Source organism: Aquila chrysaetos, chromosome 22, assembly GCF_900496995.4.
Source record: "Aquila chrysaetos chrysaetos chromosome 22, bAquChr1.4, whole genome shotgun sequence".
Lineage (NCBI taxonomy): Eukaryota > Metazoa > Chordata > Aves > Accipitriformes > Accipitridae > Aquila > Aquila chrysaetos.
Window position 1 is genome coordinate 1,372,239 of NC_044025.1, and position 14,216 is coordinate 1,386,454.

A 14,216-nucleotide genomic window follows, 5' to 3' on the forward strand; every position below is an offset into this window, starting at 1 on the left:
CTATGACAGACTCCCAGCACGATAGCTGCCTTGCTGGCCTTCCCCTTCATCCTTACGCACAAGCACTCGACCTTATCATCACAACTGTGGGGCTCTGTACAAGCAAAACCCTCCCTGACAGAGAGAGAGACACACTCCACCACCTCTCCTTCCTTGCCTATCCCGATGCCTATCCTGACGTCTTAGAGCGTTTGCATTCTCCTTTTTGCCCTTTCTCCTTCTACTCTGCGCACTGTGTTTGAGCCTTGTCTTGCGTACTCCTCTGAAAAAAGACTGTCACCGCATGTGTAATAACGGATGGTTTGAATGAAGGCGGTGTGGCACGGAATATTCGGAAGCCCTCTCGCTGTGTAGTGCTGCAGTTATAAGCTGTACCGTTGTAAACCGGGATACCCTTTTGTGTAAAAGTGAAATAAAGAAGACGATGGAATGGCTTGTGTGGAGACAGTAGTCTTTGCAGAGAGGTTCTTTCTGGGAAAGCTCTGTCAAAGTTTTCAAAGGGCCGGGAGGTTTTTTTCTCGTGCTGTCCCTGGGCTGAGGTAAGGTTGAGCGGGTACATTGCTTCAGTTTGGAGATGAGGCCTAGGGTGCATTCAGGGAAATTAGGGGGAGCAGGGAATTGCTGGCAGGCCGGTGCGGTGCAGGTCTTCTGAGCACTGAGCTTGTGGCTGAGGCAGAGCGCAGTTTGATGGAGGGTGAGGGGAAGAGGGGCCCTGGGTGTGCAAAGGCCTCTGCAAGGCAGCCAGGTGGGGGGCGGGCGTGAGCTTTCCAAGTCTCCTGAGAGCTGCATCTGCGGGGGCGGGCAAGGACGAAGCACGAAGAAGAACCGCTGTGCAGCTCGCAGCCCGCGGGCGAGAGGGAAGGCAACCCGGGGAGCACAGCCCCTCGTCCCGCTCAGGCGCCGGACCGGGCGGCCGGCGGGCGCGCCCACGCCTGAGCCTCGCTGGGACCCGCCTCCGTTCCCGTCCTCAGCCCGACGTTCCCGAGTAGATGTAGTGCCGCGCCGTGCTGCGACCTGCGGGCTGCCCCGGCGGAGGCTCTCGCCCGGTTTCTGCGGCCGGGGAAGGCGGCTCAGTCCCTCCGGGCCGAGCCTCCGCCCCGCCGTGCCGTGGGAAACGCCTCGTGCTCGTCTTGCCGCCGTGTTGCTCGAAGGGCGCGGAGCGGCCTACCGGGAGCCGGGCGCGCACTCCTGCCCGCGGGCTCTGGGCAGCGGGAGCGGGGGAAGACGCGGGGCAGCTGCCGGCGCTGCCCGTGCGCCCGGACTCAGGCGGCGGCCGCGCAGGGCTCTGGGCGCTCCTTCCCTGCGCTTGCCTCCCCGGCCGCGGTGGTGCGCGCGTGCTGCAGCGGGGGCCCCCCACGCGGGGCGAGCGGCCGGCAAGCCGCGCGTGTGCGCGCGGGGTCCCTGTGCCGGGGCGAGCCGGCAAGCGCGGGCAGCGGGCGGCGGGCGGGCGCAAGTCCCGCCGCGGGCCGCAGTGGTGGTGCTCCCGGCCAAGGCGGCGCCGAGCGGCTGCGGGCGGGGAGGCGGCCGAGCCCAGCCCGGCCCTGCCCAGCCCGGCCGAGCCAGCCGAGCCGAGCCAGCCGAGCTGAGCCGAGCCAGCCGAGCCGAGCCAGACGAGCCAGCCGAGCCAGCCAAGCCGAGCCGAGCCAGCCGAGCCAGCCGAGCCGAGCCGAGCCGAGCCGAGCCGAGCCGCCGGCCGGACTCGGCGAGAGGGAGGGCGCCCGCCCGCCGGCCCGCCCCGCCGCGCTGCTGCCGGGGCGCCGCTTTCCGCGGAGGACTGCGCGGGCGATCCGCGAGACGGAGGCTGTCCGCCCCCCCGACATGGCGATCGCAAGGCAAGTGCTTTGTCTCTCTGCTTTCCTCTCCCTGCCGCACGCTCGCGCCGAGCCCATCCGCTACTCCGTAGCCGAGGAGGGGGAGAGCGGCTCCGTGGTAGCCAACGTGGCGGAGGACGCGGGGCTGGCCCCGGCGCAGCTCTCGGCTCGCCGCGCCCGCCTGGCCTCGGAGGACGGCCGGCAGCACTTTCGCTTAGACCGCGGCACCGGCCGCCTCGTAGTGGCGGAGAGGCTGGACCGGGAGGAGCTCTGCGGGCAGTCCGCTACGTGCACGCTCCCCTTCGAGCTGCTGCTGGCGAACCCCCTGCAGTTCTTTCGGGTCGAGGTGGCCGTGGAGGACATCAATGACCACTCGCCCGCTTTCCCGGAGGAACAAGTCACTTTTAAGATCCCGGAAACGAGCGACCCGGGCTCGCGTTTCCCGCTGGAGGGGGCTCGGGACCTGGATGTTGGCAGCAACAGCATCCAGGCTTACAGCATTGCACCCCGGAACGAATACTTTAGTGTCTCCTTTGGGAGTCGGAGTGAGGGTGACAAATATGTGGAATTGGTCTTGGAAAAGCCGCTGGACAGAGAGGAGGAGGCGGAGGTGGGCTTCAGCCTCATTGCCGTGGACGGAGGCTCTCCGCCTAGGAGCGGGACCCACCCAAATCCGCATTGTCGTGCTAGATGTAAATGACAATGCTCCCGTCTTCACGCAGGAGCGGTACATTGGGCAGGTTTTGGAAAATGCAGTGGAGGGCTCTGTGGTTCTCAGCGTGGTGGCAACCGATCGGGATGCAGGACCTAACGGGGAGGTGTCCTATCAGTTCAGCCAAGCGGTGGGCCAGAGCCACTCATCGTTTGCGATCGACGCTGTGACCGGTGAAATTAGACTCACGAAGCCTCTGGACTTTGAGGCAGCAGAGAATCACGAGCTCAGTGTGCGGGCCACGGATGGCGGGGGCCTCTCGGCAATGTGCAAGGTGTTGGTGGAGGTGGTGGATGTGAACGACAACGCGCCGGAGGTGGTGGTCAGTTCCTTCAGCAGCCCCCTCCCCGAGAACGCATTACCCGGGACGGTGGTCGCCCTCTTTACTGTCAGGGACCGGGATGCTGGTGCCAACGGGAAGATCTCCTGTGCCCTTGAGGACCAGCTATTGTTCTCCCTGCGGCCGGCCCTATAAGAATTACTATGAGCTGGTGACCGTGAGCACGCTGGACCGGGAGGAGACGGCACGTTACACCCCTCGCTGTCACAGCGGCAGACGCGGGGTCACCTCCTCTCACAACCACCCAGACCTTCACGGTGGACATCTCCGATGTCAATGACAATGTGCCTGTCTTCAACCAGACATCGTACACCATGTACGTGCGTGAGAACAACGTCCCCACGGTGCTCGTTGGAGCCGTCAGCGCCTCGGATGCCGACGAGGGGCCCAACGCCAGGTGACGTATTCCCTGGCACCAGCCCACCCTGCAGAGCGGCCTCCCTGCTCCTGCATCTCCGTGAACTCTGAGAACGGGCAGGTATTTGTGCTGCGGCCTCTGGACTACGAGCAGGTGAGGCAGATCGAGGTCTTGGTGAGCGCCTCCGATGCGGGGACACCTCCCCTTAGTGCCAACGTCACCGTCCGCCTGGTTGTGGTGGACGAGAACGACAATGCGCCACTGGTGCTGTACCCCTCGCAGGACAGCAGCCCCGCGTCCAGCGAGCTGGTGCCCAAGTCATCTGAAGCGGGGTACCTCGTCACCAAAGTGGTGGCTGTTGACGCCGACTCGGGGCAGAACTCGTGGCTCTCGTACCACCTGCTGAGGGCCACTGACCCTGGGCTGTTTGCAGTGGGTGCCCAAGTGGGGAGGCCTGAGGAGGCCGGTGACAGAGAGGGATGCTGTGAAGCAGAAGCTCGTCGTCCTGGTGCGAGACAACGGGCAGCCACCGCTGTCAGCCACCGCTGCACTGAGCGCGCTCCTGCTCAATGACTTCTCAGACGTGCACCTACCACACAGCAGCCTGGCCACGGAGGATGAGGGAGGCTCCCTGACGACCTATTTAATCATTTCGTTGGTCTTCGTCTCCGTCCTCTTCCCGCATCCATGGCAGCCTTCATCGCGCGCAAGGTGTGCAAGAGCAAGGAGCTGAAGGGGGGGCACGTGCTTTACGGCACTGGCAACTTGCAGAGTGGCCTGGCTGACGCGGCCGCTGCGGGGACCCTGCCCCACGCCTATTGCTACGAGATCAGCCTCACGACAGGCTCGGGCAACAGTGAGTTCAAGTTCCTGAAGCCCATCCTCCCCAGCCTGCCACCGCAGCACAGTGGCATGGGCAGGGGCACCGGGCGATGAACAAGAATTCTCCCGTGGCCCTGTCACCATGGGGATGTGGCACCAGACAGCCCAGGGACGCTCTATGCGGAAACAGTTCAATAGTCTTTCCTTCAACTAGCATGGAGTCAAGCACAGCCAGAGGCTTCACGCCTCGCGACGGGAAGGGATCGGGGCTACAACACGTGGCAACGGTTCCCCCCAGAGTAAATCTGCATTTGCCATTGGCATCACCGATTTCCCACAAATTCTAAGTCAGAAGGAAGATTGTCTCCCCCTCCCAAACTAAAGAAACAAAGGAAACTAAGGCTCCCTCAGTCAGGCAACGGCATGTTTCAGCTCTGTTTCAGCCTTTTCTGAAATGCTTGGCGTGTGGGGGTCAGGTCCAGGGCCCCCGGCTAAGTTCTTGTCTCACTTGCTGTTAGGCAAGACCCTGAACCTGTATTTCTGATACAGGCCAGCATGCCATTGGCTTTCTTGGCCACCTGGGCACACTGCAGGCTCATACTCAGCCGGCTGTCAACCAGCACCCCCAGGTCTTTTCCTGAGGGCAGCTTTCCAGCCACTCTTCCCCGAGCCTGTAGCACTGCATGGGATTGTTGTGACGGAATTGCAGGACCCAGCACTTGGCCTTGTTGAACTTCATACAGTTGGCCTCGGCCCGTTGATCCAGTCTGTCCGGACCCCTCTGTAGAGCCTTCCTACCCTCGAGAAGATCAGCCCTACCTCCCAACTTGGTGTCCTCTGCAAACTTACTGAGGGTGCACTCGATCCCTTGGCCGAGTTCGTTGATAAAGATACTAAGGAGAACTGGCTCCAAAACAGAGCCCTGGGGAACACCACTTGTGACCGGCCGCCACCTGGTTTTAACTCCGTTCAGCACAACTCTCTGGGCTCGTCCATCCAGCCAGTTTTTTACCCAGCAAAGAGTGCACCTGACTAAGCCATGAGCCGCCAGCTTCTCAAGGAGTATGCTGTGAGAGACAGTGTCAAAGGCCTTACTAAAGTCCAGGTAGACAGCATCCACAGCCTTCCCCTCATCCACTAGGTGGGTCCCGTGGTCATAGAAGGAGATCAGGTTGGTCAAGAGCAGGACCTGCCTTTCATGAACCCATGCTGGCTGGGCCCGATCCCCTGGTTGTCCTGCACCTGCCGTGTGAGCACACTCAAGATGAACCGCTCCGTAATCTTCCTCGGTACCGAGGCCAGGCTGAAAGGCTTGTAGTTGCCCGGATCCTCCTTCCGACCCTTCTTGCAAAAGGGCATCACATTGGCAAGCCTCCAGTCGGTGTGGGACCTCCCCTGTTGACCAGGACTGACGATAAATGACGGAGAGTGTCTTGGCAAGCTCCTCCGCCAGCTCCCTCAGTACCCCTCGGGTGGATCGCATCCGGTCCCATAGACTTGGGAGTGTCCAGGTGGCGTAGCAGGTCATTAACTGCTTCCTGCCTGGATTATGGGGGATATATGCTGCTCTCCGTCCCTGTCTTCCAGCTCAGGGGGCTGAGTACCCTGAGGATAACTGGTCTCACAATTAAAGGACATGAGGCAAAGAAGGCATTAGAGTACCTCAGCCTTCTCCTCATCTTTGGTGGCAATGTTCCCCTCTGCATCCAATAAAGGATGGATATTCTCCTTGGCTCTCTTTTTGTTGCCAACGTATTTGTAAAGACATTTTTTGTTATCTCTTATGACAGCGGCCAGGTTGAGTTCTAGCTGAGCTTTTGCCTCTCTAATTCTTTCTCTGCATGACCTAACAAGATCCCTATACTCTTCCCGAGTTGCCTGCCCTTTCTTCCAGAGATGGTCAACTCTCCTTTCTTTCCTGAGTCCCAGCAAAAGCTCCCTGTTCAGCCAGACCGGTTGTCTTCCCCGACAGTTCGTCTTGCTGCGCATGGGAATAGCCTGCTCCTGAGCCTTTAAGACTTCCTTCCTGAAGAGCGTCCAGCCTTCCTGGACCCCTTGCCTCAGGACTGTCCCCCAAGGGACCCTCTCAACCAGTGTCCTGAACAGGCCAAAGTTTGCCCTCCGGAAGTCCATGGTAGTGGTTTTGCTGACCCCCTTCCTTACCTCACCAAGAATCAAGAATTCTATCGTTTTGTGGTCCCTAAGCCCAAGACGGCCTCCGACCACCACATCTCCCACCAGTCCTTCCCTGTTTGTAAACAGTAGGTCTAGCGAGGCTCCTCCCCTGGTAGGCTCACCTACCAGCTGTGTCAGGAAGTTCTCTTCCACACACACTCCAGGAACCTCCTAGACTGTTTGCCCTCTGCTGTGTTGTCTTTCCAGCAGGCATCCGGAAAGCTGAAGTCCCCCGTGAGAACAAGGGCACACGATTGTGAGACTACTGCCAGCCACTTGTAGAATGTTTCATCTGCCTCTTCAACGTGGTTGGGTGGCCTATGACAGACTCCCAGCACGATAGCTGCCTTGCTGGCCTTCCCCTTCATCCTTACGCACAAGCACTCGACCTTATCATCACAACTGTGGAGCTCTGTACAAGCAAAACCCTCCCTGACAGAGAGAGAGAGACACTCCACCACCTCTCCTTCCTTGCCTATCCCGATGCCTATCCCGATGTCTTAGAGCGTTTGCGTTCTCCTTTTTGCCCTTTCTCCTTCTACTCTGCGCACTGTGTTTGAGCCTTGTCTTGCCTACTCCTCTGAAAAAAGACTGTCACCGCATGTGTAATAACGGATGGTTTGAATGAAGGCGGTGTGGCACGGAATATTCGGAAGCCCTCTCGCTGTGTAGTGCTGCAGTTATAAGCTGTACCGTTGTAAACCGGGATACCCTTTTGTGTAAAAGTGAAATAAAGAAGATGATGGAATGGCTTGTGTGGAGACAGTAGTCTTTGCAGAGAGGTTCTTTCTGGGAAAGCTCTGTCAAAGTTTTCAAAGGACCGGGAGGTTTTTTTCTCGTGCTGTCCCTGGGCTGAGGTAAGGTTGAGCGGGTACATTGCTTCAGTTTGGAGATGAGGCCTAGGGTGCATTCAGGGAATTAGGGGGAGCAGGGAATTGCTGGCAGGCCGGTGCGGTGCAGGTCTTCTGAGCACTGAGCTTGTGGCTGAGGCAGAGCGCAGTTTGATGGAGGTGAGGGGAAGAGGGGCCCTGGGTGTGCAAAGGCCTCTGCAAGGCAGCCAGGTGGGGGGCGAGCGTGAGCTTTCCAAGTCTCCTGAGAGCTGCATCTGCGGGGGCGGGCAAGGACGAAGCACGAAGAACCGCTGTGCAGCTCGCAGCCCGCGGGCGAGAGGGAGGGCAACCCGGGGAGCACAGCCCCTCGTCCCGCTCAGGCTCCGGATCGGGTGGCCGGCGGGCGCGCCCACGCCTGAGCCTCGCTGGGACCCGCCTCCGTTCCCCGTCCTCAGCCCGACGTTCCCGAGTAGATGTAGTGCCGCGCCGTGCTGCGACCTGCGGGCTGCCCCGGCGGAGGCTCTCGCCCGGTTTCTGCGGCCGGGGAAGGCGGCTCAGTCCCTCCGGGCCGAGCCTCCGCCCCGCCGTGCCGTGGGAAACGCCTCGTGCTCGTCTTGCCGCCGTGTTGCTCGAAGGGCGCGGAGCGGCCTCCCGGGAGCCGGGCGCGCACGCCTGCCCGCGGGCTCTGGGCAGCGGGGAGCGGGGGAAGACGCGGGGCAGCTGCCGGCGCTGCCCGTGCGCCCGGACTCAGGCGGCGGCCGCGCAGGGCTCTGGGCGCTCCTTCCCTGCGCTTGCCTCCCCGGCGCGGTGTGCGCGCGTGCTGCCGCGGGGCCCCCACGCGGGCGAGCGGCCGGCAGCCGCGCGTGTGCGCGCGGGTCCCTGTGCCGGGGCGAGCCGGCAGCGCGGGCAGCGGGCGGCGGCGGGCGCAGTCCCGCCGCGGGCCGCAGGGTGGTGCTCCCGGCCAAGGCGGCGCCGAGCGGCTGCGGGCGGGGAGGCGGCCGAGCCCAGCCCGGCCCTGCCCAGCCCGGCCGAGCCAGCCGAGCCAGCCGAGCCAGCCGAGCCGAGCCAGCCGAGCCGAGCCGAGCCAGCCGAGCCGAGCCGCCGGCCGGACTCGGCGAGAGGGAGGGCGCCCGCCCGCCCGCCGGCCCGCCCCGCCGCGCTGCTGCCGGGCGCCGCTTCCCGCGGAGGACTGCGCGGGCGATCCGCGAGACGGAGGCTGTCCGCCGCCCCGACATGGCGATCGCAAGGCAAGTGCTTTGTCTCTCTGCTTTCCTCTCCCTGCCGCACGCTCGCGCCGAGCCCATCCGCTACTCCGTAGCCGAGGAGGGGGAGAGCGGCTCCGTGGTAGCCAACGTGGCGGAGGACGCGGGGCTGGCCCCGGCGCAGCTCTCGGCTCGCCGCGCCCGCCTGGCCTCGGAGGACGGCCGGCAGCACTTTCGCTTAGACCGCGGCACCGGCCGCCTCGTAGTGGCGGAGAGGCTGGACCGGGAGGAGCTCTGCGGGCAGTCCGCTACGTGCACGCTCCCCTTCGAGCTGCTGCTGGCGAACCCCCTGCAGTTCTTTCGGGTCGAGGTGGCCGTGGAGGACATCAATGACCACTCGCCCGCTTTCCCGGAGGAACAAGTCACTTTTAAGATCCTGGAAACGAGCAACCCGGGCTCGCGTTTCCCGCTGGAGGGGGCTCGGGACCTGGATGTTGGCAGCAACAGCATCCAGGCTTACAGCATTGCACCCCGGAACGAATACTTTAGTGTCTCCTTTGGGAGTCGGAGTGAGGGTGACAAATATGTGGAATTGGTCTTGGAAAAGCCGCTGGACAGAGAGGAGGAGGCGGAGGTGGGCTTCAGCCTCATTGCCGTGGACGGAGGCTCTCCGCCTAGGAGCGGGACCACCCAAATCCGCATTGTCGTGCTAGATGTAAATGACAACGCTCCCGTCTTCACGCAGAAGTTGTATGTTGGGCAGGTTTTGGAAAATGCAGCGGAGGGCTCTGTGGTTCTCAGCGTGGTGGCAACCGATCGGGATGCAGGACCTAACGGGGAGGTGTCCTATCAGTTCAGCCAAGCGGTGGGCCAGAGCCACTCATCGTTTGCGATCGACGCTGTGACCGGTGAAATTAGACTCACGAAGCCTCTGGACTTTGAGGCAGCAGAGAATCACGAGCTCAGTGTGCGGGCCACGGATGGCGGGGGCCTCTCGGCAATGTGCAAGGTGTTGGTGGAGGTGGTGGATGTGAACGACAATGCGCCGGAGGTGGTGGTCAGTTCCTTCAGCAGCCCCCTCCCCGAGAACGCATTACCCGGGACGGTGGTCGCCCTCTTTACTGTCAGGGACCGGGATGCTGGTGCCAACGGGAAGATCTCCTGTGCCCTTGAGGACCAGCTATTGTTCTCCCTGCGGCCGGCCTATAAGAATTACTATGAGCTGGTGACCGTGAGCACGCTGGACCGGGAGGAGACGGCACGTTACACCCTCGCTGTCACAGCGGCAGACGCGGGGTCACCTCCTCTCACAACCACCCAGACCTTCACGGTGGACATCTCCGATGTCAATGACAATGTGCCTGTCTTCAACCAGACATCGTACACCATGTACGTGCGTGAGAACAACGTCCCCACGGTGCTCGTTGGAGCCGTCAGCGCCTCGGATGCCGACGAGGGGCCCAACGCCAAGGTGACGTATTCCCTGGCACCAGCCCACCCTGCAGAGCGGCCTCCCTGCTCCTGCATCTCCGTGAACTCTGAGAACGGGCAGGTATTTGTGCTGCGGCCTCTGGACTACGAGCAGGTGAGGCAGATCGAGGTCTTGGTGAGCGCCTCCGATGCGGGGACACCTCCCCTTAGTGCCAACGTCACCGTCCGCCTGGTTGTGGTGGACGAGAACGACAATGCGCCACTGGTGCTGTACCCCTCGCAGGACAGCAGCCCCGCGTCCAGCGAGCTGGTGCCCAAGTCATCTGAAGCGGGGTACCTCGTCACCAAAGTGGTGGCTGTTGACGCCGACTCGGGGCAGAACTCGTGGCTCTCGTACCACCTGCTGAGGGCCACTGACCCTGGGCTGTTTGCAGTGGGTGCCCAAAGTGGGGAGGTGCGACTGAGGAGGCCGGTGACAGAGAGGGATGCTGTGAAGCAGAAGCTCGTCGTCCTGGTGCGAGACAACGGGCAGCCACCGCTGTCAGCCACCGCTGCACTGAGCGCGCTCCTGCTCAATGACTTCTCAGACGTGCACCTACCACACAGCAGCCTGGCCACGGAGGATGAGGGAGGCTCCCTGACGACCTATTAATCATTTCGTTGGTCTTCGTCTCCGTCCTCTTCCTCGCATCCATGGCAGCCTTCATCGCGCGCAAGGTGTGCAAGAGCAAGGAGCTGAAGGGGGGGCACGTGCTTTACGGCACTGGCAACTTGCAGAGTGGCCTGGCTGACGCGGCCGCTGCGGGGACCCTGCCCCACGCCTATTGCTACGAGATCAGCCTCACGACGGGCTCGGGCAACAGTGAGTTCAAGTTCCTGAAGCCCATCCTCCCCAGCCTGCCACCGCAGCACAGTGGCATGGGCAGGGGCACCGGCGATGAACAAGAATTCTCCCGTGGCCCTGTCACCATGGAGGATGTGGCACCAGACAGCCCAGGGACGCTCTCTGCGGAACAGTTCAATAGTCTTTCCTTCAACTAGCATGGAGTCAAGCACAGCCAGAGGCCTCACGCCTCGCGACGGGAAGGGATCGGGGCTACAACACGTGGCAACGGTTCCCCCAGAGTAAATCTGCATTTGCCATTGGCATCACCGATTTCCCACAAATTCTAAGTCAGAAGGAAGATTGTCTCCCCCTCCCAAACTAAAGAAACAAAGGAAACTAAGGCTCCCTCAGTCAGGCAACGGCATGTTTCAGCTCTGTTTCAGCCTTTTCTGAAATGCTTGGCGTGTGGGGTCAGGTCCAGGGCCCCCGGCTAAGTTCTTGTCTCACTTGCTGTTAGGCAAGACCCTGAACCTCTTATCTGTGCTGTAACACAATGGCACAGTTGGGCAGACAAATCACATGCTCGCTGAAAGGCACGTAGCCCACCTCGTCAGTCAGGAAAGCAAGGAAATTGTGAGTACTGTGTTACAACGTGGTGCAAGCATGGGGCTCTTTCTCCTCTGGGCCCTGGACGTCTCTGTGTGACATGTGTAGGCTCTGTCACTGTGTCTGTCCGGACAGCCTTTGTGTGCCTGCACAGGCTGCACTATTGCTGCCCGGCAAAGCAGGGAGCTGCTCACATCTAACTGTTGCCATGTGCACAATTCCAGCTCATCAGGCAAGGAGGGTGTTTTGACCCTTTGAGTACAGAAGTCTTATCTTCTCTCAGGGAGAGCAGTAAAACACACGAGATCTTCCCTTGTCCCATAAGAGGGGGTTGGGCGGCCAGGCTGTCTTGCTGGGATTACCTTGGAAATACAGCAGCACAAACGGTGTTGAGACACGCTGCAACTGTACAGAGGTGTGAAAACACGTTCATTGAGTTTGGGTGCATTGTAGGGAAACTGTACAAGTGGCTTCAAAGAACATTTTCTGAAGGTAGAATCGAGATGAACTTGGAAAAGGGCCGCTGAGCTTGGTCTCATCTGTGTTGTTCCCAACTTCAGAAGCTCCTTGATGGGAGTGGAAAGCTGTCCCGATAGGATTCTCTGTGTTTGTCTTAGAGCATTTGCATCCTCCTTTTTGCCCGTTCTCCTACTCTGCACACTGTGTTTGAACCTTGTCTTGCCTACTCCTCTGAAAAAAGACTGTCACCGCATGTGTAATAACGGATGGTTTGAATGAAGGGAGTGTGGCACCGGAGTATTCGAAACCCTCACGCTGTGTAGTGCTGCAGTTATAACCTGTACCATTGTAAATCGAGGTACCCTTTTTTGTAAAAGTGAAATAAAGAGGACAATCGAATGGCTTGTGTGGAGACAGCAGTCTTTGCAGCGGGGTTCTTTCTGGGAAAGCTCTGTCAAAGTTTTCAAAAGGCCGGGAGGTTTTTTTCTCATGCTGTCCCTGGGCTGAGGTAAGGTTGAGCGGGTACATTGCTTCAGTTTGGAGATGAGGCCTAGGGTGCATTCAGGGAAATTAGGGGGAGCAGGGAATTGCTGGCAGGCCAGTGCGGTGCAGGTCTTCTGAGCACTGAGCTTGTGGCTGAGGCAGAGCGCAGTTAGATGGAGGTGAGGGGAAGAGGGGCCCTGGGTGTGCAAAGGCCTCTGCAAGGCAGTCAGGTGGGGGGTGTGAGCTTTCCAAGTCTCCTGACAGCTCCAGCTGCAGGTAGCAACTGTAAGAGTTTTGAGAAGGTATTTTTAATCTAAAAGTTTTGGGGGATGGAGAGCAGAAAGACAGCATACATTTTCCTTTGGAGGAGTATTTGGGGGATCCCCAGGAGGTGGGCATTTAATGATCAAAAACTGCTACCAGGGAGAGGATTCAGTCTCGGGAAATGCAGACAGAGGACTACAGTCGTCCCTTCCGCAAAGGCCCTGATAAAAGGTAAGTCCCGAGGGCAGGCTGGTGTAGTGATGCTGACCAGAAGATCAATGTACATCAAGGACTGAGTGTTACACTATCCAGTTATTCTGGGAAGGCGCAGGCCTGTGCCATGCTGTCCTATTCTGTGTTGTGCTGCATAAATCCCTGGTCAGCAGGAGAAGCTCAGCCAGCTCATTGTAACTGAGGAACCTGCAGGCAGCTCCAACTTGTTACTGGTAAGAGAGCTACCTGCAAGCAAGAAGTCTGCATGCAAACTTCTTTTACTGTGACACTAGAAATGGGGAATAGAATTGCTTTCTTGTAAGAAAGTCCTGTAATGGCTTGAATGACTGAATCAGGGGCACTCTTTCTTTTCTGTGACTGGGGTCTGCATAGCATGTTCTGTGTGGCTGGAGTCCTCTGTGAAGCTACTCTGCTCAGTGTTCTCTGCATCTAAAGGGCCATAGGATTATCTATGCTAATCTCTTCCAGTAGTGTGAGCTGTAGTAAACAGAGTTGTGAATGACACTTCAAGAGAGTTGTCGTGTCTCTCCTACTGAGATCACAAGGAACCAGCACGTCCTGGTGTAAAACTGCTGCTTCTTGGGTCATTCCAAGTTGAGGGTCTGGGTGCCTGGTGCAGTTCCTAACTAGATGGTTTAGTATGGTTTTTATGCTATGAGAGGGGGAGGCTGTTTAGTGCATTGGAGGGCCTGAACACACTGTTGAGCTTTCCTGAGGGGCTAATCAGAGGCGCTGTTTAGGAAGGATAACTTCTTAGGCCACATAATAGACAGCCCTGCCAGGGGGGATGCATTACTGGATCTGTTGGTCACCAGTGCAAATGAGCTAATCAGAGACATCAAGACTGGAGGCAGCCTGGGCTGCAGTGATCATGCACTGGTGGAGTTCACAGTCCTGAGGGATATGGGTCAGGCGAAGAATAAAGTCAGGACCCTGAATTTTAGGAAAGCAAACTTCCATCCGTTCAAGGAGTTAGTCAATGGGACCCCCTGGGAAACTGCCCTCAGGGACAAGGGAGCAAAACAGAGATGGTAGATCTTTAAGGACAGTTTCCATAGAGCACAAGAGTTCTTGATCCCCATGTATAAGAGATCAGGGAAGGAAGACAAGAGACGGGCATGGATGAGTCGAGACCTGCTGGTCAAACTAAAGGGCAAGAAGGAAATGCACAAGCAGTGGAAGCAGGGAAAGGTTTCCTGGGAAGAGTATAGGTATGTTGCCACAACATCCCAGTTGTGTAGGGATGGGGTCAGGAAGGCCATGGGTCAGGAAGGCCAAGGCATGACTGGAGCTGAACTTGGCAACGGACTCAAAGAATAATAATAAGAGCTTCTATAGATATGTCAACCAGAAAAGGAAGGTCAAAGAAAGTGTACCCCCCCCCAACGAACATGGCTAGCAAACTAGTAACAACAGATGAGGAGAAGGCTGAGGTACTCAACAACTTTTTTGCCTCAGTCTTCACTGGCAATCTCTCTTCCCACACCTCTTCAGTGGATGGACCTCAAGGCAGGGACTGGGGGAGCAAAGTCCCTCCCACTGTAAGAGAAGAGCAGGTTCAAGACCACGTGCTGAACCTGAACATACATCAGTCTATGGGACCAGACAAGATGCATCCCAGAGTCCTGAGGGAATTGGCTGATGTAGTTGGTAAGCCACTCTC

The 14,216-nt window shown here is 59.1% G+C and overlaps 2 pseudogenes; both read left to right on the forward strand.

The window, feature by feature from the left end:
* The first annotated feature begins 1,494 nt into the window (after positions 1–1,494).
* Positions 1,495–4,257, forward strand: LOC115334451 (annotated as a pseudogene).
* A 3,949-nt stretch (positions 4,258–8,206) lies between these two features.
* Positions 8,207–11,971, forward strand: LOC115334424 (annotated as a pseudogene).
* Positions 11,972–14,216: the final 2,245 nt, after the last annotated feature.